The 17552-nt window shown below is 41.2% G+C and overlaps 1 protein-coding gene across 2 annotated transcripts in view; it reads left to right on the top strand.

Moving 5' to 3' along the window:
* Positions 1–17552, top strand: part of ALKBH8 (alkB homolog 8, tRNA methyltransferase) — a 55207-nt gene that overhangs the window by 10591 nt on the left and 27064 nt on the right. The gene's annotated exons all lie outside the window — the stretch shown is intronic.

Here is a 17552-nt window from a genome sequence, read left to right as displayed (position 1 = left end):
TACTTTTACTGTATTTGGATTAACCTGCTGCATCTGTGCCCATCCATGTTTTACAAACTTAGTGTTACCTTCTTTGCCTTAAGCACTACCACAGTAAGTCTTTGCCACTTAGCCTTCTGGATTGGGTTTGCGTGGCAAGGTTTTGGTAGCGGGGCGGCTACAGGGGTCGTTTCTGTGAGAAGCTACTAGAAGCTTCTCCCGTGTCCGATAGAGCCAATGCCAGCTGGCTCCAAGACGGACCGAGTGCTGGCCAGGGCCAAGCCCATCAGTGACGGTGGTAGCGCCTCTGGATAACATTTAAGAAGGGGATAAAACACTGCTGTGGAACAGCAATTGCAGCTGGAGAGAGGAGTGAGAATATGTGAGAGAAACAACTCTGCGGTCACCAAGGTCAATGGAGGAGGGGGAGGAGGTGCTCCAGGTGCTGGAGCAGAGATTCCCCTGCAGCCTGTGGTGAAGACCATGGTGAGGCAGGCTGTCCCCCTGCAGCCCATGGAGGTCCATGGTGGAGCAGATATCCACCTGCAGCCCGTGGAGGACCCCATGCTGGAGCAGGTGGATGCCCAAAGGAGGCTGTGACCCCGTGGGAGGCCCACGCTGGAGCAGGCTCCTGGCAGGACCTGTGGACCCGTGGAGAGAGAGGAGCCCATGCTGGAGCAGGTTTGCTGGCAGGACTTGTGACCCCGCGGGGGTCCCACGCTGGAGCAGTCTGTTCCTGAAGGACTGCATGCACCCCGTGGAAGGGACCCACGCTGGAGCAGTTCATGAAGAACTGTAGCCCGTGGGAAGGACTCACATTGGAGAAGTTTGTGGAGGACTGTCTCCCATGGGAGGGAGCCCACGCTGGAGCAGGGGAAGAGTGTGAGGAGTCCTCCCCCTGAGGAGGAAGGAGCGGCAGAGACAACGTGTGATGAACTGACCCAAACCCCCATTCCCTGTCCCCCTGCACCGCTGTGGGGGAGGAGGTAGAGAAAATCAGGAATAAAGTTAAGGCTGGGAAGAAGGGAGGGGTGGGGGGAAGGTGTTTTTAGGATTTGGTTTTATTTCTCATTATCCTACTCTGATTTGATTGGTAATAAATTAAACTAATTTCCCCAAGTCGAGTCTGTTTTGCCCGTGATGGTAATTGCTGAGTGATCTCCCTGTCCTTATCTCAACCCAGGAGCCTTTTGTTGTGTTTTTCTCTCTTCTGTCCAATTGAGGAGGGGAGTGACAGAGCAGCTTTGGTGGTGTCCTGGTTTCGGCTGGGACAGAGTTAACTTTCTTTTTAGTAGCTGGTACAGTGCTGTGTTTTGGATTTAGTGTGAGAATGATGTTGATAACACGCTGATGTTTTAGTTGTTGCTAAGTAGTGCTTATCTTAAGTTACGGATTTTTCAGTTTCCCATGCTCTGCCAGCAAGCAGGTGTGCAAGAAGCTGGGAGGGAGCAGAGCCGGGGCAGCTGACCTGAACTAGCCAAAGGGGTATTCCATACCGTGAAATGTCATGCCCAGTGGTTAGCTCAGTTGGTTAGAGCGTGGTGCTAATAACGCAAAAAGGTCACGGGTTCGATCCCCAAATTTCCAGTATATAAACACGGGGGAGTTGGCCGGGAGGCGCGGATCGTGGCTCTGGCATTGGTCAGTGGGTGGTGAGCAACTGCGTTGTGCATCACTGGTTTTTTTTTTTTCCTTCCCCCCTTCCTTTTTTTGTTATACTCCTTTTCATTACTATTATTATTATTATATTTCATTATTACTATTGTTAGTATTATATTTTACTTTAGTTATTAAACTGTTCTTATCTCAACCCACAAGTTTTACTTTTTTTCCTTTCCTCTTCCTCACCCCACTGGAAGGGGGAAGCGGCTGCGTGGTGCTGAGTTGCTGGCTGGGGTTAAACCACGACAGGTGGGCACCTGGTGTCCAGCCAGTGTCAACCCAGCACACCTTCCCATCTTCCTGTGCATTTCTTGAGAGTGTATTCTACGCATCTGCAAGGCCTGCTTCCATTGCTGTCTTGGGCTTTTTGTGGCAGAGGAGTTACATGTACTGCTGTGTATTTCCATGGTACTGGATAAGTAGAAGCTTGACAAGGCTAAAAACAGGTTATTGCAGTGGGTGATAACTGTTTGACTTTTGAATCTTTCCATTGAAAAGCTATGAATGCTGTATGAGAATGATCTAATCTGCTACTTGTTTATTCTGGCAGTGGTGTGTAGATGACACAGATATATGTGCTTAGAGTTGCACCTGTATTACTGATAGTGTTCTCCTGTTACAAAACAACAGCTTTGATTATTGCTCTTGGTTTGTTTTACTCTTTAGGCAGAGAGAGGAACATGGCTGCATATTCTGAGCACTGACATTTTTTGAATCTTTAGTCTGGGCTTTGGCATAGAGTTCCTCTTTTCTTGCAAGTTGTGTAGTAGATGTGGAGCTCCTGGAACTAGGGGTGAGTCTAAGGAAGGATAGCTTTTTCATTAACATGTGTGGCAGTGGCACGTCTGTGTCCTTGGTTGCTTGAAAATGGGGTGTCAGTGTTGCCAGTCCTCTTAGCCTGACCATGGATGTATTTGTCCACCATTCACAAAAGCATCCTCTGTAGAGTAGGAACGCCTGGGATTAGTTGTGAGGGTGGTATGCACAGTGGCAGTAGAGTTCTTACTACTTTTGTTTTGGAATCTCCCAATCTAGGGCCTGCTTCCTTATGTGGCTTCTGCACTTAGCCTTGTCTCAGAGATGGTGTATTCTCCTCTGTCCAACTGCAATGTTGTCTTTAACAGTGCCAGCGCCTCCATGCTAGGTGACACATGGGAATGTCCGTTTCTTTCACACAGTTTCTCTAGAAGGGCTCTAATTGATCTGTGCAGTTTATCCATCCAAAGTTTAATTTTTCTAATTTAATTTTTTTATTTTTTAATTTTTCTTATTTCTTTAATTCAGAGCAGCACAGCAACAGTGGATGATCCCAACTTAGAGCTGTTCTTGTGTTGATCTTGTAAATAAAAAAGTTACTTCAGTTTACTTTATAAAAACTATATTGATGCTGTAATTTCACATATTCTGCCTCAGTCTGCAGCCCCAGGCTTTCTTACCCTTTCCATTTCAATTAAAAGGCCGACTCTGGCGCAGATGCTCTCTTACTTCATTGATGAGGCACCACAGGCAGTGTATTTCTAGGTGATTATATTACAGCACACCTTTGTGATGGTCTCAGAGATGGCCAAAAGCAGAGTGATTTTAATCACCTGAGAAATACAAACCTTTCTGGGAAGTGGACTGCCTGGAGCATTATGATGCTGTTAAAAATTGAAATGTGTACATTTCAATCAGAGAAACAGCCAGACTTCGGCCATTTCTAGATATTTCAGGCATAGGCATTGGATACAGTCTGTTAGATAGCTCCCAAGTTTCAGTGCCTTTTCATAATGGGCCATTAATGCACATTTCAGGTGCAGACAATCGAAGCACACCTGTAGTAAAACAAGCCAGTGGCCCATGAAATGCTGCATTATTTAATGGCTTTTCTTTCTGGTACTTGTACAGCTTTCTATGATTTCTTTAATGTGTTTTTGTGCACTTAGCTCTTCATCTGATTTTAAAATGTAAATATCAGTTGCAGTAATATGTGAATTAGCTATTTTGAGTGAAGCCCCCTACTCTATTCCCATTAAAGCTTACAATGTACAAAATTTACACACTCTGATAATAAATAATTGCAGTTGCATATACAGCAGCAAACTTTGGTATCTGTCTCTTCTCTCTGTAGTGTGACTGTTGCTTTTTTTTTTTTTTTTCCACCTGGATAAATTAGGCTGCCACATAATGGAAGACATACATAAACAAAGTCATATGTCTTGTCCTTTCTTTATTCTCCTCAACAGTAAATGCACACACTTAAATAAAAAGTGTCATAAAGAAATAACCTTGCAGCCCAACTGGTTCTGTATCCTATTTCAGAAGTTGGCTAACCAGACACTTCAGAGGAAGAAAAGAAAGCAGAATGCCTCATATAGTTTATTCTTATACTAAGTCATGGAAAGAGCTTTTCTTTTGATTGTTTGTATGCTTGTCCTTCCAGGATCTGAGTTAGGCAGATTCTAGTAACTAAAATAAATGCTTTGGCTTATGAAAAGGAAGTCTGTGGCAGAACAGGGGACTGAACACAAGCGCCTTCCTACCCTAGTGCCTTAGTTATCAGCATAGGTTCTCAAACTTCTTGTATCATCTTCACAGAACCACAGACTTGTTTAGGTTGGAAGGGACCTCTTGAGGTCATCTAGTCCAAGGCCCCTGCTCAAGCAGGGTCAGCTAAAGCAGGTTGTCCAAGACTGTGTCCAGTTGTGTTTTGAATATCTTTGCACATGGAGACTCCAGAACCTCTCTGGGCAACCTGTTCCAGTGTTTTACCTCCGTCACAGTAAAAAAAACTGTTTTCTTGTGTTCAGATGGAATCACGTGGGTTTTAAATTGTGCTCATTGTCTCTTGTCCCGTTGGTGGACACTACTAGGAAGAGTCTGGCTCCCTCTTCTTCATTCCCTCCCATCAGGTATTTATACACATTGATAAGGGCCATCTTATCTAGGCCTGAGCCATCAGCTGATCAGTCCCAGCATCTCCTCATATAAAGATACTCCTTAATCATCTTCAGGGCCCTGTGCTGGACTTGCTCCAGTAAGTCCGTATCTTTCTTGTAGTGGGAAGCCCAGTCCCAGTACTGGACACAGTACTCTAGATGCATCCTCACCAGTGCTGAGTAGAGAGGAAGGATCACCTCCCTTGACCTGCTGGCAGTGCTCTTCCTAATGTAACCCAGGAGGCTGTTGGTCTTTTTTTCTGCAAGAGTACATTGGTGGCTGATGTTCAACTTCTTGTCCACCAGGACCCCAAGGTCCTTTTTGGCAAAGCTGCTTTCTAGCTGATCAGCCCCCAGCATTAGTGATGCATGGGTTTATTCCTGACTGGGTGGAGGACTTTGGATTTCCCTTTGTTGAACTTCATGAGGCTCCTGTTGGCACCAGTTCTCCAGCCTGTCTAGGTCCCTCTGAATGGCAGTACAACCATGTGGTGTATCAGCCGCTCCTCCCAGTTTTGTGTTGTCTGTAAGCTTGCTGAGGGTGCACTCTGCCCCATCACCCAGGTCATTATTGAAGATGTTAAACAGTGTTAGCCCCAGTATCAACCCCTAGGGTACTCCGCTAGTGACATGTCTCCAACTGCACTTTGTGCCACTGCCATCTTCATTGATATCTTGCATCCTAAATCACATTATTGAGAATCAGTCTTTTCCTCAGTGGCGAATGAGTTTATCCAGTAGCAAAGCACTTGGTACCGTTTTGTTAGAGGAATCATTTTAAGTCTAATTTGTTTCTGCAAACTTGATTTATGTTGAAAAAGGAATAGTTATTGACATGTGGCATATACGTTCATTTTAAATATGAACAAACAATCTTGAGAAGAAAATAAGGGCATGATTCTTCACAACCCTGCATTTGTCTTGCATCAGATAACCTACAGCAATCCAAGTTCTTATGCTTGTATGAAATGAGGTGGAAATGTAGGTGTGAGATTCTCTTTCCTATCTCAGTCACATGGAACAGCTTTGTCAAGAGGCACAGAGAAACCAAGTGGCTCAGTTTTGTTCTAGTTGGTGCAATACGTTGTGTTTTGGGGAGTTTACAAGTCAGATTAAACTTGATTTGAAGGAGAAAAATCTCACTATTACTTTGTACTTCTGCCTAGCTTATAAAAACCTCTAAATAGTTTGAGGGCAAAGCAGTGAGACGTGAGGTGTCTTGTCCCATAATACTCCAGGAAAAGTGAGGGTCTCAGGCTAGTTACTTCTCTGTTTTTGACCCATTTCTTTGGCATCTCCTGGGAAACTGCAGAATAAAGTGAGACTTCCAGAATGTCCTGTGGGCTTGTAATGGCCTTTTATAAATCACCACATTCACCCTTTCTTTATAGGAGCTGATACACGGAAAATATTAATGAATATCAGTTTCAATGTTATGTTATTGAATACAACTTTAATTCAGAAGTTGTCATAGTAGGAGAAGAAAAGCAACGGGGTAAATTTAGTTCAGAGTGATTTCTGTTAAGCTTAATGGCAAACGATATGTCCTGTGTCCATGAATTTGAACAAAGTACTGCAAAACAGGGAACAGTCCTTTCTGTTGAGAATTTTCTGTTTTTATTTGAGTTAGGTGTTATTTTCAGTGCCTCCATTTGGTGTCTCTAAAGATATGTAATTTTACAGTATTTCATCTTAGGAGCATGGCCAAGTTTGCAGCTGTCTCAAAAAATTCTAGTTAAAGCCTGTGTCAAATTTCCTTTTGCAGGTTTGCAGCAGGAGCTTGATCAATATTCAGATTTCTGGTTTTCCACTTTTCCTAATTTGCCTTTTTACATGCTGTCATGTGAGCCTTGATTCATTAGAATTTTAGAAATACAGAGGTGGCATTTCTATAATGAGCTAAGTAGTGCTATGAGCGTATCCAACCCATAAAAGAATTTTTCCTTCCTGGCTGCAGATCTTACCCCCAATAAACAGCTAGTGACACCCTGCAGTCCCTGCTCGTTAGCTCTGCCCCGTTCCGTCCAAGACGGCTGGGGGACACCCACTGCCCCATGCCAGAAGGTGAAGTGCAGTCATAGTTTTCCTGAAGGGGGTGTTGTGTTGGCACCATACTATGATTTATGTTGTTCTGTCCCATTTTCCTAATATCCAGCTCTGATGTGGAAGCCCCAGGCTTGTCATTCTCTTTTCCTTAGCTTCTGCTTTTCCTCCTTGAGCGCCTTACTCTGCTTCCTGTCCATGTGCCTTGGCCTGGCAGAAGGCTGATATAAACACTGAGAACTGCTGTGATGGTCTGGCTAGGCCCCTGACCTAATGTCTGTGAAAGGGAAGCTTCAGGGTTTTGAGTCAGACTTGTGGCTCAGGGTTAAACAGTGGGGCCGTGTGTGATCATCCTTGACCTCTGCCTAACTTCTGTTCATCTGAACACATATTCATCATGTCTTAGCCTGCAGATATTAAGTGCCTTGATCTATAAAGAACAGCCGTGACTCTCTTAAGCCTTGAAAGCAGAGCAATGGTACAATGAAAAACTCCACCAGACCTTTTGAAATATGTATGACTGATGGTCATCCTAGAACTGATAGAATGAGGTATGCTGCTATTACCCATCTCTCAGGATGATAATTGACCATTTTTCCAGCACTTTTGCTCCTTATATGTTGATCTATTTCTAGTCTGTCTTGGTTAACAAACAGAAACCTGTAGCTGCTATAGCAGCAGCTCTTTCTGTAATAGCTCCTTGACAGATTTTATCAGAAGCCTTTAGAAAGTCTAGATTGTACCCGGCCTTTGACAGTTAGCACCTGTTCCATGTCTTGTATGAGCTCTAACAAGGTAGAGAGGCACTGGATATTGAGGCGTTAACTTTGTGGTCTCGCTTTTATTTTGCTTATCTTGGTTAGTTGCTGATTCAGTTTAATTTACTTTTTACATTTACATTGCTTTATTTTTCTTTTAAGGGAAGGCAGAAAGCATCTTACCTATTTAAGGAATTACTCTGGTAGTGGCTATACCAAAGTTTTTCCTCTATCCGTTCTAGCAGCATGATTGTAGTAGATGAAATAGTAATAGCGATCAATATGTAAAAAGAGATTGGATTGGCAGAACCAAAATGTCTCTTAACCCGAATGGAAGACATTAATTTTAATCATTACAACCTAATGCTGAGTTCAGAAGTTTGTTCAAGTGAGTCTGGTGGGATTCCTGAAGCTCAATACTGTGCTTTTCAGATCTGTAAGACATGTTTTTTGAGCTGTACCCTTCTTACAGTCATGGATTTTATCAGTTCTTGAAGAATAGCGATTTGCAGTGGTTTCTGTATCATTTAGCTGGAAACTTAAAGGGACTATATTTATAATTGTATACCAAATTTAGTTGGTTTGTTCCATTTAAAGTGGTATTTCATTTTGGAAAACTACTGAAGAGCTTCTCCATGTGAAAAGTGTCCTGAGCACCCAAAGTTAAATGTATCGGGCTCCATAGATTTGTTTCTCCTGTTTGCATTGACTCTTTATAAATATGTCCTGTGTGTGTGTTTCTGTCCATGTCCTACCATAATGTACTGTCATTGAGCTTGGATCAGATACAAGACCCATCAAAATCAAGGGAGAACTTTCTGTGATGTAATTGAACATTGAATTGTGCCCTCTAAGATAAGCAACAAAGCCTGCAGTCCTTCATGGGAATATTTATAATAGTCTTACTGTCTTTTTTGGGAAAGGTGAATATTCAGTAAACATACTGTTCTGAGTTTTTATTTCTGTGCTGGATGTCTCTTCCCTGTTTGTATACAGGATCCTGTTCACAGATAAAAATATGTCCTGCTGACGTTTCCACCTGATCAGTTATTTTAAGCTTTGTAAGAATCTTGAAAGCCCAGCTTTCATGTAAATTGTTCAGAGGGAACCTGTCCTGCAATACCTAATTGCCTCTTTCCACAGCCTTGGTTGTTTATAGACTAACTCCTATTTTAGCCAAAGGTAACAACAGCAAGGCACCCGCCGTGTACAACTAATGTAGACAAGCATTTGTTTCTCAAGTGCTGTAGGAATCTGCTAACCAATCTTGATTTGCACTGAAATGCTACAAGAAGAGCATTCGGACAGAATTGCCCCCAGAACAATGATACTCACATTATTTCTCTAGAAGCTGTGTGGCAGTAACTTGTTGAGAAAGAAGACAGCAGCATGGAGATCTTACCTTCTCCGCTACTTGGGAGGAACAAAATCAAGACTAAGCTATGACAGAGCCTGTATTTTAAAGTTTTGTATGTAAAAATATTTTTTTTTTTCCTTCCCTTTCATATTGGTGAGACATTATAGTTTCCAGGTGCCTCTTTGTATGAGTTGTCCCTGTGGTGTCTCTGAGGTCTGGCATTTACTACCAGTGGGCCAATACTGGGCAAATAGCTCTGCAAAGCTTTGTCTCCTGTCTCCCTTTTGTTGAATTCATACCAGCCTTCCTTCCTCTCCACAGAACAAAGAAACTTGTCATCTACCATGCCTTTCCATAAAGCTGTTCCCCACTATACAAGGCCCAATAAGTCCCAAATTGGCTAGAATCCTACTTCAGTGCTGAGGAAGGAAGGGCAGCCTGTAGTTTGATTGCTGTGGGATCTCCGATCTGCAGAATATGCTGTGACTTGCTGAGATATTTCTCCTGGGTCTGCTAGACTGGGAAGTTGCCTTACTCCATTCTATGTAGCAGTTTTATGTTTCTTGCACATGGTCCATTATTTTGGCTGCTGAGAGGGAAGGCAGAGCTGTGGCTCTTCCTGGTTTGTACCACTTTCCTTTCTTCCGAGTCAGTTGGTTGCTCTTTTTAGCATCCTGTGTTTTCTTTGAGTCATTGGTGTTGAGAAGGGGATGTAGGAAGAATGTTCTTGTTGTCTCCTGAACTCCTCTGGGCAGTTGCATCAGCAGTGCATCCGAGGTGAATGTGGAAAGAGAGACAACAGAAATTGCAATTAGGAGGAATTTGAAAATGAAATCCACTCAGTATCACATGGAAAAATACATGTGCTATGAAAAATGTCATATAGTTCCAGTTAGTTTTCTCACAATCACACCAAAATCCTACTGTGAGTGAAACACTTTCTAAAATGTTTGAAGTCTGCAGTAGGGCTTATGATTTTCTGACTGTGGTCATAGCTGCTAAATAAGAAAGGAAAACTGCTGCATAATTCCTTTACCAACTTGATTCTGTTTGAACAGAACCTGTTGTCTCCAGGCTTTTGCTGTTTCTGTAGTGTGCTTATTTTGTATGCTGAGGCAGCACCATTTCATTTCCAATTCTCAGATGTCTGGCTGTTATGGCTTTACTGTGACACACAAATACAGATATTGAATTTTTCAGTGGAAGCAAACGTACTGTCTAAAAAGTGACTTGCTGTTGCTAGAGATTTCTAATGGGTTTTCATGTGGTAGGAAATATGTAGCTAGATAAAAATCTTGAAAAAAATTAGATTATGATGCATGATGTTGCTCTTTTTAAACTAAAACTTTTTTTCTCTTCTTCTACTTCACTCTCCCTATGTACCCTTCACTGATAGATGGACTACTTTTCAGTGGTGTCAAGATGAATTAACTGTTTAAATATGAAGCTGCTATTTATTCCTGTGAAAAATGTAATCATAGTAATAGAATAAAACTAACAAAGCATTTAAATTTACATTTCAATTAATATTTTTACAGCTGAAATTTATTTTTGAGTCAGGTTTTGGATTGTTATTCTTGAAATACAGTTCAATTTTTTTTTTTAATAGAAACCTCTGTATTGTATTTTGAGTAGTTACTAATTTTTTTTTTAAAGAATTTCTAATTTCTGCGAGAGGTTTATCAGTGGAAGTTATTTCTATTTCCCATGTTATTTTTAGATCAGTACGTGATGCATGAAATGGAATCCTGGTGTCTGCCACAAATTAACAGCAAACAGGCTGAAGTCTAGGGGATTAAAAAGTCGTTATCGTTAGCTGTTGCATTTCAGCTGTACTTCAGTTCTGGAATTCAATAACGAAATCTGATTTCATTAGCAAGTGATGTCATCTCTGTTGTCATAGGAGCCTATTTTAAGACTGGCAAATTTCATGTAGAAATGACAAGTAATCAGTCAATAATCACAAGTAGTCTATAAGCAAAGAAACAAGCTTAACTTGTTAATCTCCTGCTGTGGTGTATTGCCTCTCTTGGCTTTGAACTGGGTTTCTATAATACCAGTAAGTGTAGCAAATGGGGTTTGAAGTGTGTCTGCATTTATACTATTTTTACAAATCTAAACATTTTGCATACTGCAACATTCTGTTTCTGTTTTTCTTTCCAGCTGTACTGAGTGTTTCAGGAGGAGTTTCTCCACAGAGCTCTTGTTTCAGTAGAGTTGACTGGAAACTTTCATTGAGGAACTGGCAATTTAGAGCAGTTAAAAGCGTGCTGGAGCCAGAGCTGTCAAACCTGTGATGCTGATACACTTGACAGAAAGATTCTGATTCAAGGCAGAGGGAGAGGTGTGCTCTTAGCAGAGAAGCAAGTAGGCAGGCAGCCTCTTGGTGCAGTGCAGGGACAGTGCGGGTGAAGCTCTGGTCTGTTTGCTGGGGCAACAGAAGAATGACTGGAAGCAACCAAGGTTGATGGTGCAGCTGAAAGCAGTGAAAACTGGAAACTTCACAGTTCCTTGTGAGTTGTTCTTGTTCCTCCTCCTCCTCTTCCTCTGTTACTGTGTACATCTCTCTGCAGTGCACATTCATGCAAGCCATTGTAAATTCAGGGCCAGCTGCTGAGGCCCTGGTAGAGCCCTTTTGTATAACTTTTGGCTGCGTTATGTGAAGACACTGGGCTAATGAAGCAGATGGAGGGAATGAGAGAAGAAAGAGATGACGTTGCTTGTGATGAAAATCAGCAGTGTTGGAATACTGCCTATCCAAACTTCAGAATGTGTTTTTTCCTTTTTGATTGTTTTACCTGCTTTAAAATAATACGTATATGTCAGATGTGTGGTACTTCCATGGGGTGAAACATAGCAATTGTGTGAATTGATAAAACAGTTTTCTTCAAATGATTTTAAAGAAGTCTTTCTGTGTCATGCTGTGTTTTGAATTATACTTTATGGCCCTAGGAGACATCATTAACCAAGAAGATGGCTTTCGTTCGTTCTTTGGTGTTTTGGGGGTTTTTCCTCTTTTTTTTTTTTTTTTTTGAGAGTTACATGCTTTTGTCTGCTAAGGAGTGACTTTTCTTTATGTATTTAAGTCATTTCTGTAAATTTATGCCCAGATCTTTGTTCCTCAGTAGATTTCCCTTTTACAGTGAAGATGTAGAGGATTAAGAAATAGGTCATATGGTAGTTTCTATAGCAATAGATTAAAAATTGTGTCTTGTCAGCTCTTGTGAGGTATGATGCAAGAATTAGTTTGGGAAGGCACAGTTTGTATGTCTTGTATTCTGGCAATTCTCTGTTACGGTAATGGTTTCTGGGACAGTTGTTAGATGGAATTGTGGAAAGGCTAGTTGACCTTTGTTTCAAACTTAGGCTGAGTAAACTCATCATTTCATCCTTTTGAATTACAAATATTCAGCACTGGACTATTTCCATACTACTATCTCAGTATGTAGGGGGCAAGATTATAGTGATAATAGTGCAGGAAGAGGTTTTAATTAAGGCAGGACAATTTAAACAGAGTTGAAGCATCTGTTGAATCCATACTTGGGTGCCTTATTAAATAACTTGCTGTCAGTGGTATTCAGTCCAGGATTAAGACACTGAAATTTTAGGGTGTACAAGTAGGTGGGTACATGTGCACTGCATGCCTCAGTTCCTCTGTAATAAATGGGGATTGAGTCAGTCCAGCCTAGGGGGTGATTCAGCTCACGCTAGACTAGACATCTAGTGTCTGGTTTAACAGGTTTCATATCCCTAGTAGGATTTTTAAAAATCTATGCCCAAACGTAGATGTCTTAATCTTGAACTGAATTGACTATTCCCACCCTATGACTTACAGTTAGTTTGGATTCCTGTACTACAGCATTACAAGCAGAAAGATGAGACCTGCAGAGGAGAGTAAGGTCTGATGGGCAACCCCAGTGTTTGTAGAGAGTGAAGGAAGACGGTTTTCCACTCTACAGGATAATGAACATGCAGCATGTTTTACCCATGCCTTGATACCCTGAACCTGTAAGGACTTGGGCTATTATACAACAGCTGGTGGGTCTGTGCCACACTAGTATGTGGTATGAGTGTACAGCCTGAATGTAAGTATTTCAGGTCCTCTTTCCTGTAAATGACACTCTCATTACCGTAGGTGTTTTATTCCATGTCTGGCAGTATTACTCAGCCAAGGCCTGGTTTGTCCTGTATCAATTATTGTTTATGTTACGTGGAGGCAGTATTCACAGTCCCTTACACTGCTTCTGTTGTAGAAAACTTGCAATTAAAGGTTATAATGGTTGATGACAGGGTGATAAATGTACAGGTAGGGTGGCATGGCAATAAAATTATGGTTGAAGAGAGTCCTGCTACATGTATTTGCAACCTTAGTAATATGGAAATTGCTGATTATAGTGTGTGTTTCCACAGATATTTGTAAATGACCAATGATTAAAAAGGTGATATGCTCTTTTTGAACCCTGAAGTGTTTCCTTTTCTATTTAGATATTGAAAATCTCTTGAGAACTTGCAAGTTTTTAATATGTGAAAGAATTACAGATATGCCATAGTACCACATACACAGATGTGCATACTAGAATCCTGTGTCATCATACTTGCATATAAAGTTGTACTCATTACAGAACAGCTGCGTGTGTGTTGTAAGAACTTCTTCAGTGGTTTCTCAGTAGACATTTGGTACAGCATTAAACATGTAAATAAAGACTATTTGCTTTCAGGACATAGAGTAATACATTAAGTGCAAGTCTGAGGAGATGTATCTGAGGATGCAGAACTGCTTTCTTTTGCTGTCTGGGCTTTATATCTTGAATAGATTGAGCCCTCTGGAGGCCACTAGGATCAGGATGTATAAGAGTCCTCTTGTGCTCTTTCATTGAACTGTACTCCGTTAGAGAGCAAGTGATACAAAATCTTGGAAATGTCCTTTCCTTTGGAAAGGAAAATGAGTGATTTCATACATTTGGGGCACATTCTGCCCTGGTGTAGGTGCATGTAGTTCCCTGTATGTCAGTGTAGTAGCGTCCACAGATGTGAGGGAAGACATATGACTGAAAGAATGGAAAATATTGCAGAGGAGGCTAAGGCAATAAAAGAAATTAAATGAAGACTAACAGCATTAGCCTCTTGCTTTCTGTGTCCTAGAAGAGTTTAAGCTAAGAGCTAGGGAGGCAATTTATTAAAGGATGAAAATGGAATGTTAGCGAAATTGAATAAACTGGATGTTGTTGAGAATTTGACTGAGTCTTTGTCTCTGGATTCGCAAAAGGACATCAAGGTCATATGCTGGGGTTGGATAGCATTTTCTGGAAAGGAGAAATTTGTACCTGTGGTGGCAGAGAGAGGGAAGCAGTGGTAATGCAACTATTGCCTTTTACTGTAGGGATTGAAAGTCTTTTAGGTAGGAGTCTAATATTCAATATTGAGTTTTAACACAGGTAATGATCTGGGAAGGTGCAAAGGCCACAGCTACTGTCCTGACATACAAAAGAAACTTGATACTTTTAGAGTTAGTAGGAACTGGCATATTTGATGGGTAGTCTTTAATGGATTAGATTTGCTGTGTTCTTCTTGTAGTCTGGCTGTTCAACCAGCAAGATTAAACAGTAACCCTGGATTTACAAAGAGGCTTTTGAAACAAAGAAGAGTTAGCTTGAGAAGACGTATGAGTGAATCATAAAAACTTGTAGCAGCAGGGAGAGATCTTGGAGTGGGAACAGCAGCAATCCAAAGTTGGTGTGATGCTGCCAGAAGTACCGCCAGCATCCCAACTTCTGCCAAGGCTAGGCAGAGCAGCCGCCCTGTTGGACACTACAAGGAGCTGGCATCCAGCTAATAACTTGGAGTTGGTAAACCTCAAGAGATGCATCCCTGGGTACAAAAGGAGAGTGGTGTATATTCCAGCTAGCTGTGACAAGGCCTGCAGAGGACTGGAAGCTCCTCCATCCAACAGGAGTTAGCTTGGAAACTGCAGTCATTTTCCTCTTCTTGTGCACTACTTGAATCTTGTAAACAGAGTACAGACAACTAGAGAATTTGTGTCATGGAGTCAATGGCATATGTAATAGCTAGGAGAGGTACTGGTATGCTGTTCAGTGGATACACTCTCCTCCTTGGGGTTGTCAAGAAAATCATAACAAGGTGAGACCTCAGAGAAAAGAATGAAGTCCTGTCTGTATATTGAAATAGTTTTTAAACACTCATATGCTAGACTTCAATTAAGAGGAAGAAATATATAGGTACTTAAAACGACACAGAAAATTCAGGAAGATAGTAATGCATTGTATGGATGGAAAATTGAATACAATTTTTGAAGAAAGAAAACCTAGTAAGTATATTAAGCATCTGACTAGCATCACCATAGTGCCTAAGTAGATAAGCAGGCTTAGCAAGAGATGGTATGCTTTGGTGTAAATCTGATATGGGGGAGGCCTGTGCATGTGTTGAGAGATTTTTGAGGTAGGCAGTACTGAAATATTTCATCATCCTGATTGTCAATGTTGCACTCATTTTCTGAAGTATGGCTAGAGACCATGATATGGGATATAAATATCAGCATTGGTTACATAAGATAAATTTCCTGTTTTGGAGAAAATAGTCCCATTCTCTTTCCCCTTAAAATTCAGCATTTTTCTGAATCCCAAATCTTGGAATTCAGCATGGTTTTTGCAGCGAAAGGCACTGTGTATTACTGATTGATTGCCTCAGTCCTGTGTAAGCCAGCAGGCTCTTGTTTCTGCATAGAGCCCCACTGTGTTGTTCAAGCTCTATTTGTGGGCTTTAAACCTCTCAGCTGTCTTTGAAGTAGACATTCTTTTTCATCTGTTTTACATGTGGGAAACTGCTGTGTAGGCTGATAATATGTCTTTGCTCTCTGAAAAGTCAGTAAATAACGTTAGAGACTTGAGAAACATTCCACATTGTACTTTTTTTAGCTTTAGACTATGTTTCGTCTAAGATAGTCTATTAACATCAAATACAAATTGCATCAGAGACAAAGCTTAGAAAAACAATGTTGTCGTTCCACGCTGTAGCAGTGAAATCCTTATTGACACTGTTCTTAGCCCCATTGCATTATTTCTGTTTTGCCTTTGGATCGTTACTTATTTGATAGACCAGTCATTCACCTCCATCCTCCTGTTCTTTCATGAAGTGCAGTACCATTGCACTGAAAGGCGGTGCAGACTTCTCATTCCCTGAGGAGTTAAGAAAAACATACTTTTTTCCCTTTTATGCTGGATTCTTTTCTGGTTTTTGCATTTTGCTGTATTTTATGCCACAGGAACAATGTTCATGATGTAAGTGTCCCTTTGCTTTGATGTTTAGCCATCCTTGAAAGCTGTTGACTGCTTCATGTGCTCCCTCGTCATGAACACTCTCTCTTAAATAACCTGGCATCATGACAAGTTATTTAAAACCACAAGTAGGTATTATTAGCTGTTTGATTCTTTTAAGTCTTTTAGTATATTTAGAGACACACTTTTTCCATAGTACAAAGAAAGAAGGTGAAAGTTGTATAAGATCAAAGCATCCACTATTTTTTGAATGTAATCCCTGGATGATGCACCATGAGCTAGCTGGAAATTTGATCTTTATTGACTCTGCCATCTAAGAGAAAAAAGAAAATGGGTAAAAATGAAAATAGTAATTGGAAATAGCTCCTGTGGAGCAAAGCTGTCATGAAGCAGATTGATTCAGCAGTGGCAGAGTTGCTTTATTGATTGTGAGTCCTTAGTAAATTAAAAAGAGGACCAAATGTGTTAATCTTTTGTGTGTGTGTGTCTGTGACAGTGACAATTTAGAATGTTCTGCCAGGATAAAGACACATACAGGAGTGTGGGAATGTTATCTACTTCAGTCAGTAATAGGCTTGTCAGAGATAAGAACAGGGTTCTTCAAAAACCCTTCTGGGTTAAATGTTCTTTACTGTACTGTAAACAAAGGATAGAAGAAGTACTCTTGCTTGTTTTTTTAAGCATTCAGGTGCAGTTATTCTAAATAAATGAATGAAGCATAGGAATTGCACTAATTTTCTTCAGATGTTCACAGTGGGTTCCTTAAATTTGATTCTCTCTCTGAATTGCAATGTCAAATTTGTTGTTAATAGAAAAAGTGCAAATCTTTAATATATTCTAGCTGAGAATCTCTGTCTGCTTGATAAGCGAAAGTCAGTTTTGGATTTGGATTTTTGACTCTTCCAATTACTGCTAATTACTTAATGTCATTGCCCATTTACAAGTAAATTAATCCTTTATTTGTATTTTCCTCACCAAATCATCACGGCTTGTCATAAGGATGAAATTCGTTTAGAAGGGGAGCAGCCACAAAGTGTGAGATGATAGTACAGAAGCTTTTCCTCCACAGACAACTAGGGAGCAGGGACAGAGCTGGGATCCTGTCCTGGTGAGGACTAGACTTGCCAGCTGTTACGTAGATAATCTCCTGTTTTTCAGCCTCAAATTCTGCACCATCAGAAATTTTGCTTCACATATTTCTTGTTGGCTTGGCATAGCTGAAATTCAGCCAGGAGGACGTGCTCTCCTCTTTTACTGTCTATTTTCCTGCCACTTCTGCCTGAAAATCCAGCTACCAGGGATAGTTTTGTGGCCTCTCATTCCCAACGTGCTGTTATAGAGCACTCTGAACCTCTGCTGTTTTGGATGCACAGTTGTTAACAGGAGACGGTTTGAGGAGCATCTTCTGTGAAGAGACTCTGGGGCCATGCAGTTGGTGGGGGAAAAGGAATTGGAGATGCACGAGATAAAGCAGTGGAGAAGGCAGGGAGCTGGAGGAACTGTTTCCCACTGCTTCATATAGAGTCCCCAGCCTGGCACACAG

This window comes from Gymnogyps californianus, chromosome 1 (assembly GCF_018139145.2).
Source record: "Gymnogyps californianus isolate 813 chromosome 1, ASM1813914v2, whole genome shotgun sequence".
In the NCBI taxonomy this organism is placed as follows: domain Eukaryota; kingdom Metazoa; phylum Chordata; class Aves; order Accipitriformes; family Cathartidae; genus Gymnogyps; species Gymnogyps californianus.
Note: the sequence above shows the minus strand (reverse complement) of the source record. Positions and strands in the feature narration are given on the sequence as shown.